Below are 13,459 nucleotides of genomic sequence, written 5' to 3' on the forward strand. Positions count from 1 at the left end.
GGCGTGGCACGGGCTGCTGAAGCGTTGTAGTGGTAGACAGATGGGCTGAGGCGCGGCGCCGGGTGTTCGTGGCGTCAGTCCGATGCTGGGTGGCGGCTCGGGCGACTGGTGCGTCGCGGGCGGAAGTCACCAGCGAGGGGGATTCGACAGGCTGATCGGGGACGACACGGATGGAGTGGCGAGGGCTGGCGTCGGCCTCCTGGGTCGCGAGCAGCAGCGACTTCGCGGACCGGCGTAGGCTTTCAGATGCGATGGCGCTCGGAGGCAAGATCGGGGGACAGCGTCGGGCGAGTCCGGCGAGGTGGCGATAGCTGCGCAGGCTGCCGGGTACGGGCGTCGACGGTTGCAAGCGTTGAATGGTCGCCGTAGACGAGACGCGGGCGGGCGGCGTTCGAGCAACAGCAGTTCCCCTTGGGCGAGACAGAGCAAGGGCGTCGGCGTCGGGCGAGCTTGCTGGTGCAGAGGTGCGGTGGAGCGGGCAGTCGTCGGGCTTCAAACGGCGTTGATCGCACGATGGTGGTGTGGTGGCGGACGAGCAGCAACACCGTGTAGAGCAGAAGCGAAATGAGGAAGAAGTGAACAGTAGGGGTCTTGTCAACTTTTTCCTTTGTTTTTTTCTCCTCTCTCCCTCACGTCACTTCTCTCTGCTCTCTTTCTGTACACTTTTTCTGACTTTTCCTTCAGCAGATTTTCCTCAAAGGCACGAACGAAAAAGCTATGAAAAACCTTTCATTCTTTTTTCTTCTTCCGAACCCCGAGAAGCCCCCACACTTTTTTCTTTCTCTTTCAGTTTTCTATTTTTTTTCGACGAACAATCAAGAGAACCCCCCGCCAAGGTGAAGAAGAACCCCTCTATTTATAAAGCGAAAATTCGAGTTTGTTTCGCCGGTAGAGATTTTTGCTCAACCTCTCGCCGGTGGAGATTTTCGCTCAACTTCTCCAACAAAGAAATGGCTCCAAAATCCGGCAGTTGAGTTTTTTTGAATTTTGAAATGAAAATATATTTTCAACAACAAAGATTTTTCAAAAACTGAATTTTATTTAATTTATTATTTTCTTAAAAAAATATTATGTGTCATCAGTTTGCCCCTCTTTGAAGGAAGCTCGTAGAGGTTTCCTTCAAAGATAAATGACACCTAAATTTAAACAATGCAAAATGAATATGCAAATGCTAATTGTAATGACCTTTTTTTTTTTTTTTTTTTTTTTTTGAAAGAAATGGACTCAAATAAATGCGATGTCATGCAATAAAGAATGCCATGTAAATGCAATGATTTGGTCAAGAACATATATTTCAATGTGTCTATGCTCAATGAAATGCAAAATGCAAAATGAATATGGAATGCATATGCAAATGTTAATGACCTCTTTTTTCAAATAAATTTAATTTTTTTTTGAAATGCAAGGTCATGCAATAATGCAATGTAAATGCAATGATTTGGTCAAGAACGTAGATCTCAATGTGTCTATGCTCAATGAAATGCAAATGCAAAGAAGAACACGTACTGGGCCATACTTATCTCGGAGATTCAAAAGTATTATCAGTGTGAAATGATTCCTACGAGACTCGACAAACATCTGGAAATCTTTTGAGATAATTGAAAGGCTTAAAGTCTTTAGAGATCTGGAACTCTCATCGATCCCAAGCACTGGAATAACTTACCTTCAAGAAGGATAGAGTAGTTCTAGGCGTCGGTGTTACATGTCCAGACCCGTACCATTCTACGGTCGCCTAAAATAGTAACATAACTTTATAAAGAAACTGTTTTCCTGGGACCCGTACCATTCTACGGCCGCCCGGTGACAGTGTTTGGTTGTGTCTAGGACTCGTACCATTCTACGGTCGCCTAAACGGGATTTACCTTCCAGACCCGTACCATTCTACGGCCGCCCTGAACGGGATTCACTTTCTAGGACCCGTACCATTCTACGGTCGCCTAAAATAGGGAATAGGTGTTGTCGAGGACCCGTACCACTCTACGGTCGCCTTGACGGAGAATTGATTTTTCAGGACCCGTACCATTCTACGGTCGCCTGAATGGGGAAACTGCTTTTCCAGGACCCATACCATTCTACGGTCGCCTTTGTTAGAGCAATAAATGTTGTTTTAGGACCCGTACCATTCTACGGTCGCCTAAATCAAACTGAATCAAGAAAAATCTTTGGGGGATTTGGGACTCTCATCAAATCCCAAGCACTGGAAATTGCATCAAGTACTTAAAATTCAAAACATCCGGAAATCACATCGACGCTCGAAAAGACAAATACTTGGAAGTCACATCAAGCATTTTAAAGGTTCAAATATCTCGAGTTCACACTAGACATTTGAAAATATTTTACTAAACATCCGGAAGTCACATCGGACATTTGGAAAGACAAACACTTGGAAGCCACATCAAGCATTTAAGGGTTCAAATATCTGAAGTTCACACTAGACATTTGAAAATATTTTATAAATGGGTACTTGGAATTCTCATCAAGCACCAAGATGACTGAACAAACTCAGGGTTTCAAAGCCAATTTTTGGTCTTTGAGGAAAAATTCAATGATGGCTTTATCAAGCTTCTACTGGAAAAATTATCACAAGGACAATTTTCAGTTATAATGTGAATCTCTTGAACATGCTAAATGAGACACTTTTGGTGTGAAATTGCTTTTTCACTCGCTCTCATTTAGGAGGGGTTATTTGTCCCAACCATTGATGCGGGAATATATCACTCAATCTTATCATCATCTTGTCGACAAGAGTTCAAATTTTCTTGCATCGCACGATCTTACCAATCTGAGAGGTCTTTGACAAGGATTGTAATGTGGGCTTGGTCAATGGCTTAACAAAGGGATTCTTTGAGTCAAAGCAATTGAAAGAACAATTCTGTAATCATCTCCGGGTTTACAAGTCAAGAACCCTGCAAAATGAGAAAGAAATAATCTTGCTCGCACTTCTTCGAGCAATGCTTAAAACATATGAATTCCTATGTTAATTCAAGTGCCCTAATCTGAAGAGACTTTGTAAGGGACGTAACATAGGCTTGGTTCTTGGGTTTGAGAAACGAAAGGATCGTTAGGCTCAAAGATGTGTGTAATGGGTAAGAGTTGGTGATCATCTTGACATTACCACCAGTTTTCTTCGCCACGGATTGTCTTTTTGACAAATTTCTTTATTGGCTCAAGAGTTTATCATTGATGCCAATGATTGTTCAACTAGAGATCTTTTCTAAAAATCATTTTCTTTGATGATAGGCATCGATCAGGCACACTGCTTTTTACATGCCCCTCAATTCACCAGTCATTTTTTTTCTTTTCATGGGCATTGGCCTTGCTTTTACCAGGCACACTACTTTTTCATGCCCCTTAGTTCTATTTTGATTTCAGTTCTTGCGCACAATGTGTGTGTCAAGTATACCTTAAATGACACTCGAACCTTCAAGGGTCTTCATCTGTCTCTTGCCTTGCCCCAATGTGGGGGATGATCACCAACTGGGTTTAAAAGAAACGAAATCACAGGCTCAAGTGGGCTATGCAAAGGATATAAGTGTGTAGGATAGTGAAAGAAACGCTCTTCGTCATCCTTAGGCACTTAAATTACCACATGAATTCAATGTAAAAGCATAACTTGAAGATTAATGCAAGTGAGAGCAAGAAAATTTCCATTCATTTCACTCTCCTTCAATGTCACCTTACCTCCATTTGCCCCGATATGAGGTGGTTCTTGACAGGGGTAGTATGAAAGAAGTTCTTCAAGTGTTTAGGCTCAAAGAAGGGTTAAACAATGGTTCATTGTAAAGAAATGAACTGCCCCTCATCATTTTAGTTGTCGTACTTCATGCAAGAAAACTCTTCATCTTGAAACACAAAATGTTTCCATACTCACCTCACAATGTATAGACGGGGAGGCGTGTATGGGATTAGGCTTGCCTTTCACACTTCATTTAGCATGTTCAAGTAACTCGGCATCTTTCACTGAATTATCCATTTTGATAAATTTCAAGTAGAATCGACGAATTACACATAATATTCTGAAATGATAAAAATGCCATGCTCTATTCTTGCACATTAAAAGATAAAGTCAAAGATGTTAAGTGTCCGTGTCTTGCCCCTCTTTGCAAGGGAACTCATAGAGATTCCTTAAATGTGCGCAGAGCTGCACCAAAACATAAAAGAGATAATTAAAAGAAACAAACGGGGGTAAATTAAATGCATGCTGGAAAATTATTTTATTTTGAATTTTTTTTCAAGGGAACATGAAGAAGCCCGGCCTTGAGAATTAGCTCCTTACCGTTTTCTTTTTGGTAGGATTTCATCACGGGGCTAGTTTGGTATACTTCAACATGCCCTTAAAACATGAAAATCTCCATGCGTTTTATTGGATGAAAAGCAAATTACATTCTTGAAATGAGGGAAATCCTAGAATTGAAAATGCAAATACGAAAAGCAATAAAGACTCTCGCGAGAGGAGTGTCCTACTCTCGAGCTTCATCGATGAACAATTCAGTCATTCCTTCAAGTGTGTGCGGGATCATCTATGCCACCCCATCCATCCGGGATGATATCATGTGGGTTGAGGTAGGAGCCGGAAGGAGCTGAATACTTTACATAGTAATCGAATTTGCCACTTGGTTGCCCTGTGGTGTCCATCACTTCGCTTCCTTATGCATCATCTCGAAACATGGTGGGCTCAAAGCATCAAAATTAAAAATGGCATTCACAGCTTACGGGTGGTCAATGAGTGGGTTATTCTGGATGTTCGGCTGTGCATCGCGGAATGAGACCACCTTAGCATCCAAAAGATTTTGGATTTTGTGTTGCAGCGTATGGCAATTGTCAACATAATGCCCCACCTCTCCCATATGATAAGCACATGTCTTGGACGGATGATAGTTGGGGAAACGTTCGGGATTAGATCGCTTAGGCTCCTTAGCGAGTAATCCTTTCTTTTGAAGGGTTGGCAAGATCTTTGACAATGGCTTAGGAAGATGTGTAAATTGACGCCCGGAAGAGTTCTTCGCTGGCCAAAGAATGGTCGTGCTCCTCCCGATGGGTGTTCGAGGTAGGGCGAGGTGGTTGCATATAAGCTGCATTAACCTCCGCTACAAGTTCCTTATCCTTCTTGATTGAGACTCTTCCATATGAGCTGGTTTGATCGATGCCCATCCATCACGCAATGCTACTTCATCCGCTCACCAACAGGATTAGCCGATTGAATGACTCAAATCGATCCCAAGCATTCGATTTCGATACTCGGGAGTGTCTTCATGAACAAATCCATCAGCTCCTTTTCGTCGGCTCGGGAGTTATCCGAGCGGCTACAGTCCTCCATCTTGTGACATATGCCTTGAAAGATTCCGTCCTCTTCTTCTCAGTGCGAAGTAAATCTTCTCGAGAAGGAGTGACATCAATATTATACTTGTATTGCTTGAAGAAGGCATCCGTCAAGTCCTCCCAAGTCTCCAAATAGATTAATCTTTTTCATGATGTACCATTGCAGCGATGGTCCTGTCAGCTTGCTTGAAATTGTTGAATCATTAAGGGGATGTTATCAACATATTGGGTCATCCCGACCACATAAGTCTCGTAGATGGATCTTTGGGCAAGAGGTGCCATCATACTTCTCAAAGTCCGGCATTTTGAACTTCTTTGGCATCTTGATCTTTGCATAATGGGACGGATCGGTCGGGTCTTGGCTAAATGAACCCCGCAATTGCTTAAGTTTCTCCTCGATTTTTATCAAGCGTTTTTCCGCTCGCAGTTTTGGTACAGCTGAAGGTATCACTTGCACCTCATCATCAACAACAATTTGAGGCACGTCAGTAATTTTCTCCTTGGAGGAATCATCAGAGGTAGATGGGCCACTTGTGGATGTATTCTTGCCTTTATCTCTCGGATCAACTGTATTCTTGCCTTTATCTTTTGGATCAACCATGGGAGCCTGTTGTGGTAACACCACTTCAACTTGCGGGGCTGGTGGAGCAGTGTTTGCTTAGAGAGAATCGATTTGCTTAGAGAGCCGCTCAAGAACATTCATGACTTGTTTCATCTCCGATTCAAGGGCAGCAACGCGAGCTTGTTCAGCAACATGTGTTTGTTCAGTGTTATCAGCCATTGTTGCTCTAGAACGGGTACGGATTGGTGATCTTGGATTAGCCGTGTTGTCACCTATCAATGTAAAAATAATGCAGTAAGTATCACAACAAATGAGATTGGTCCATGACAACGGTCTAATCGCCTCATTTTATTTGGAATTTGAATAAAATTTTCTAACTAAGAATTGAAATTCAAGTCCCTAAACATTGAACTAAGAAACAAAAACCAAAACATTTTATATATGCTTTCGGAACCCAATGTCTTGCGAAGCTTTTATTTTCGACTTCAATCATTTCCATTTTTTGCTCAAGATGCTCAATCAGTGCCTGCTGAATGGGCTTCTTAGTCACATCGGGACCACCTGGACGTAAGGCCTAGTCACCTTGATCTAATTGGTCCAACCACATTTTGAGCTCTTTTTGGGAGAGGAAATAAATTGTACGTTGGTTTTCCCCATTGCACATAAAACAAGATTGACCACGAAACCTATTGTCATGGACCAACAAAAATGCAAGTAAGTAAATTGCAAAAGTGAGAATTTAAACAACTTACTTTCACTTTGGGAAGGGATGACAATCACATAGACACACACATGAAATGTGAGGCTCGATTTCTATCTAGATGGCTTAACAAAATGGAGCTAAGAGGATGATCGACCGTTGCGGTCTCGCATTAACGTGTCAGTCCTCCTAACCCGGCTCGCCGAATGGAATGTCTAATATCACGCAGCCTCGCGGATATGGACAAAGACATTCGACACCATGAAGAACTTTCGGGAAGAGAAGGTCAACTCTATATAGCAGTCTCGCTTTAGAGGAAGTATCCTTCTCAACACCATCCTAAGAATCCTATCGCAGCCTGTGTCCGGCAGCAGGTCGTGTGTGTAATAGTGTAGTGCTAAAAACAATAAAACATGCACAACAACGGTTTAATTGCAAACGGCACTTCTATAATTTAAATTCAACCATCCATCCTTAACTCCAACTCCGCAACACAAGGGTTAGCAAAGACTACTCCCTTATACCTCCCATCTCGCAAAAACATTTAACACTTCATGTTAGGAGCGTACCTTGTTTCCATGCTGCCAAACAAAAATATTTTTCTTAAAAAATAAAACAGGCCTATGTCCACTATGAGTTTTAACTCTGTCCCAGGAGTCGCCAAGTGTCGCGACCTAAATTTTCAGGGCCAATCCTAGAAGTTTAGGTTAATGGATTACTAAGTCTGAAGACTTGGCGCAGACCCTCCCAGGTCCTACCAATCGCGACTTAAAATTAATATATTTAAACATGCAATTCTATTCAATTTGGAGCCGCCACTAATCAATTAGGGTTGATTAGAAACCCAAATAAAGTATGGGAGAATACTTCATTTTGCGAACCAGAGATTCAATAGGTCCGGGGACATGATTACGCTAGATTAATCTAACGCCCTTTCGGTACCTTTTATTTTAATTTCAAAAATATTTTGCAGGCAATGTTGATTAATTTAAACCTAGATTACTAACATGCAAATGGTGGTCATGCGGGTGCACAATCAGTAAAATAACATTCCATAAAAAAAAAAAAAAATGCTAATAAAAATGCATGCCCTAAACATGATTTCTAAATGACAAGACAACTAATTTTTCTTTTTTTCTTTTTTGAAAAAAAAAAATTAATTATATGCAATCTTAATCTAAATTTAATATGCATGGATTTTACTTTAATGATATGTGAGATGCAATTCATATGGTATGACTTAAACTTATTACTATATGTATGCAATCTAATTTTTATAATCCTAAATATGCATATGCTACATGATATGGGATGAATGACATGATATTTCTACATGCATGCTCTTTTTTATGATTTTTTTTTTATGATGATTCATTTTTTAATGCATATATGCAACCTTTGCTAAATAATGATGATATGAGATTAATTATAAATTAACCTATTAACTAACCAAGGAAATGACTTTTGTGTTTTCTTCTTCTTTTTTAATATGACTTAATAATTCTTATTTAAAAAATAATATAACGATGGAATACTAATCTTTGTTTTTTTTTTTTTTTTTTTAAAAAAAAACTACATGATGGGAATATTAAAACATTAATCTATGACCTACTAACTAGAGTGCAACATGTGGTGTGATTTATATGACCTAAATAACATTTTTATTTCTTCTTTTTTTTTTTTGTTTTATTAAAGGAAAATCATCCTAATTCTAAATGAATCTTACAAAATGCAAAAGCTTTAAATATGAAATGCATATGGACCTAGGTACTTAAATTCTAGATATGCATAATATGTGAGGAGCAAATAATGATGATGCACCAAAATATAATTCATCAATGTATATCAATGACATATATCTTAATGCAAGTCAATAATGCAAAGCAAACCATAAATTTGTCATAAAAGATTAAAATAATCAAAAATCTAACCCGACGTCTCGCAGCTTAATATTTTTGATTATCATAACTTAATATGACAAATTTTCCAATTGGATAATAAATCAAAACAAATCAAGTTAGAATAAAAATAATAAGTAAATAATAATAAAAAAAAAACTATGAAACCAAATACCTAAAAATTTACCTAGTCTAACTCACGGTGGGACTTGAAGAAATGGCGAGGAAGCGTGCAATGGCTGAACCGCGATGGTGGCTCGCCGTTCGGAACAAGGGCTGTCCGTCTGAGACTCGGCGAGGTTCGGAAGTCACTGCACTGCGGCAAAGCGAAAAAGGCAGCAGATGGTTCTGTTTGGGCGTGGAGCCGGCGTTGGTTGTTGCAGAGGTGAGGATGCGGCTTCAACTGAGGAAGAGGCTCCAACGCGGTGGTGAGCGACAGGCTGAACTCGGCAACGGCGGGGACGCGAGCCGTGGTAGCGGCGGCGGTGAGGCGTGGCACGGCTGCTGCGTTGTAGTGGTAGACAGATGGGCCGAGGCGCGGCGCCGGTGTTCGTGGCGTCGATCCGATCTTTGGGTGGCGGCTCGGGCGGCGGTGCGTCGCGGGCGGAAGTCACCAGCGAGGGGGATTCGACGGGCTGATCGGGACGACACGGATGGAGTGGCGAGGGCGGCGCGTCGGCCTCCGGGTCGCGAGCAGCAGCGACCCGCGGACCGGCGTAGGCTTTCGGATGCGATGGCGCTCGGAGGCAAGATCGGGGGACAGCGTCGGGCGAGTCCGGCGAGGTGGCGATAGGCTGCGCAGTTGCCGGGTACGGGCGTCGACGGTTGCAAGCGTTGAATGGTCGCCGTAGACAGAGACGGGTGGGCGGCGTTCGAGCAACAGCAGTTCCCCTTGGGCAGACAGAGCAAGGGCGTCGGCGTCGGGCGAGCTTGCTGGTGCGGAGGTGCGGTGGAGCGGGCGTCGTCGGGCTTCAAACGGCGTTGATCGCACGATGGTGGTGTGGTGGCGGACGAGCAAAGCAACACCGTGTAGAGCAGAAGCGAAATGAGGAAGAAGTGAACAAGTAGGGGTCTTGTCAACTTTTTCCTTTGTTTTTTTCTCCTCTCTCCCTCACGTCACTTCTCTCTGCTCTCTTTCTGTACACTTTTTCTGACTTTTCCTTCAGCAGATTTTCCTCAAAGGCACGAACGAAAAAGCTATGAAAAACCTTTCATTCTTTTTTCTTCTTCCGAACCCCGAGAAGCCCCCACACTTTTTTCTTTCTCTTTCAGTTTTCTATTTTTTTCGACGAACAATCAAGAGAACCCCCCCCGCCAAGGTGAAGAAGAACCCTCTATTTATAAAGCGAAAATTCGAGTTTGTTTCGCCGGTAGAGATTTTTGCTCAACCTCTCGCCGGTGGAGATTTTCGCTCAACTTCTCCAACAAAGAAATGGCTCCAAAATCCGGCAGTTGAGTTTTTTGAATTTTGAAATGAAAATATATTTTCAACAACAAAGATTTTTCAAAAACTGAATTTTATTTAATTTATTATTTTCTTAAAAAAAATATTAGGTGTCAACAATATATGTTTATAAACCTCGTTTGAACCGAGCTAAATCACTTAAAAAGCACGATGAACATGTATGATTAAATGTTGGAATTAATGTGTCTCGTGTGTCTAATTAGAGAGTTAAGATACACAGACTAGAAGATTCGATCACATATAGAAAGTTGAGCCTGGGAAAGAAGGGTGTTAAGAGAAAAAAAAGTGTGATTGGGCGGAAAAGGTGAGTTTTGGTTGAATCCCGACAACGGTGATTGCATGTATAATGCACTGACTAGATATATTTCCTACTTAATACTTGGATGGCTTGATGGTTTATCTGTATATCTATTTTAAGGAGTAATGCCTATATTAAATGTTTTTGTGATCTATACATTTATGTTGAGGAAAAATAATGCCTATGCACAACTGAGGTGTTGGCTAAAGAAGTTTGGTCTCATGTCCATGGGGAAAAAAAATTCGTACACTTAAGTTACATTTTGTCGTGTGGATTTCTACTCAAGATGATATGATATATGAAATTCAAGGATTTTGTTATATTATATTCACCGTTTGATAAATTATAGTAATAAAGTTAGATATATTCATATCATATAATATAGAGATGTGCAAAGGAATCAGAAATCACCCAAAACTGGACCAAATCGCCCAAGATTCGATGGTTCATATGGGAACTAGTGGGTATTAGTCTAGTTCTAGGTGTGGAACTACCCATCTGCCCTCTAGGACTAGATCTGTAATATATATTTTTAATTTTTAAAAAATGAAAAATCTTAAATTCCTAGGCTACTAACTAGTTTTTATGTTGGATCATTGTCTACTTTTGCCTATTCATAACAAGTTTGGTGGGTATCCTCTCTTACTTTCTTATTTCCTAACATACTAATATTGTCAGTTCATTAATTGTGGTTGGTAGTGTCTTTGATGAAACATAATTTTTAATATTCCAAAATAAGTTCTTTCCATTAAGTAATTCTATGTTGCATATAATGGTGCCAATACGTGAAACTTGATGAGACCGGTTCCATGGACCTATTCATAAATTAGACCAAACTAGCCATCCGGTTCCTAAGTGAATCCATGGAATTAATGAGCGGTTCCCAGTTTCAATTTTTCGGAACTAGTTCTTAGTAGGTGGTTGCCAGTTCTAGGGTAGGAACCATCTACCCAAACCATGTTCACCCCTATTATCATGTACATTATTTGACATAAACAACGTATTAATGTAAATAAACCTAAAAATTCACAAATGGAGAGTGTAAAAATCTCTCATGACACTTTTATCTACTTTATTTTTATTTTATTTTATTTTTCTCTTTTTTTAAAATTATTTTATTTTTCATTTTATTTTTCCGTTTCGAATGTGCTTGCCGACTTTCTGTCAAAACCAAAAGCACCAGCATAAATCAATATGTATATCATGAGATATGATTTCCATACTCTTCATCACAATGAAAAGTATAAGATTGAAAGAATACAAAATTGGCCAAGTTGGCGATACCCCAGAAATTATTGCCTCATGATGTACATATTGATTTCTACTAGTGTTTTTGGTCTTGACAAGAAATTAACAAACGCATTCTTCTTTCCGGCAATATGTTTGGTTTCAAAAGAGTATTTTAAAAACCATTCAACCCATCGAAGCAATTGAGAATTTGAAATCTGAATTTGTTTGAACTTAAATTTTATTAATTAGTAAACTATACTAATATACCTAAAAAACTAAAATACCTAAAATATGTAATAAATATTCTTATTTTTATTTTTATATATTGAATTTATATTATAAGATAGAATTAAATTCAACTATATAAATAAAAATAAGATTATATAAAAAATATTTTTTTATTTTTTGATATTTTGAATTTCTTATACGAGAATTCAAATATTATTTATATTGAAATTTACTTTAAATTTTTTAATTTAAGAAGTTTGCTATTTGAAAAAAAAATCGTATTATAGATATTAGAAATTCTATCCACCTTTATTTTACCTCCCCGTGAGATAATTTTATTAAGGTTATATTCCTCTTATATCCAACTTTATTCTCTCTTAAGCAAGCACCAAATGCAAGATAGAATAAAATTTATCCTTTCTTGAATTTTATCTTGATTACCAAATGCAATCTTATTGTATAAAAGTCGATTCAGTCCTAAACTTTTTTTAATTTGACTAATTTAGTTTAAAGATTTTCCAATGCAGTCTTTTTGGCTAATTTTGGCAAGAAATCGATAACTTGGACGTTGACTACCTTATATGAAATAACTAATGCTGATGTGGATAATTTTTTAATTAAAAAAGTTCTAATTTTTTTCACCATTGCCCCTCTTTTTTTCCTTTAATTTTTCCCTTTTTCTTTTATTTCCCTCCAGCCACTGAGGCCTCATCCGCTGACCACCAAGAAGGGCATCACGACCCTCACCACGCCCTCACTTCACCTAAATCTTGTGAGGACCTACGTGTAGGGCCATGCAACCAAGCAAGTTCTACCCTGGAAATGGACCAAATCGAATTAAACCGCCCTAAAAACTGGTTCCATTCCCAATTCTAATTTTTTGGAACAAGTGGAAATGGTCTAATTCCCATTTCCCAATGAGGAACCATTCGGGTACCAAACTGGTTTTGGAATTGATTTCATAAAGCCTAAAAATCTTAATTTCTCTCTTGACATTTTCTCTCTTTTTCTTGCAACTCACCCTCCTCGCTCACTCCCTCGTGGCTCACTTTTGCTCATTCAAGCCTCATAACCTCAATCGTCTTAGAGGATTTTTAATTTTTTATCGTTTATAATTGTACATGTTACATGTTCATCTTAGGGATTATTGTTTTTTACAGATAAGAGATTTAGTTGTTCATCTTTTACTTTGAAACTTTTTTGTTGCTTATATTATTTCATTGTAAAAAGAAAAAAAGAAAAAGAAAAACAGGTTTCTAGGTAGACCATAAAACCGGACCCAAAAAATATGGTAGAAGTTAGGACTGATTCTAGAGAGAACAAGGTACATTCTAGATTGGGAACTGATTATGACATGATAGGTTCTAAATTCAATTTCTAGGACCTACCCACCCTTTAACCAATCACCCCTACCTATGAGCCCTTACTATGGTTGACAAGGGCATCCCGACCCTTGCCTATGGTGCCAAAGCCCCAACGATTGGCAAGAGGAAATTTGAAAAAAAAAAAAAAAAGAAAGAGAGAAGGGGAAAGGAAAGAATAAGGAAAAAAAAGAAATAAAAAAACCTTAAAAGAAATTGCAAAAATTGCCTACATCAGCGAATTCCGATTAAAATTAATCGAAATGACTACATGAAGAAATCATGAAAAAGTTTAAGACAACATCAGCAAAATTGAAATGTTTAAGACTAAATTTTTTGTTGCACGATAAATTTAGTACTCTTTGGACAATTATCCCATATCCCAAGAACGGCGATAG

This window comes from Eucalyptus grandis, chromosome 11 (assembly GCF_016545825.1).
Source record: "Eucalyptus grandis isolate ANBG69807.140 chromosome 11, ASM1654582v1, whole genome shotgun sequence".
Lineage (NCBI taxonomy): Eukaryota > Viridiplantae > Streptophyta > Magnoliopsida > Myrtales > Myrtaceae > Eucalyptus > Eucalyptus grandis.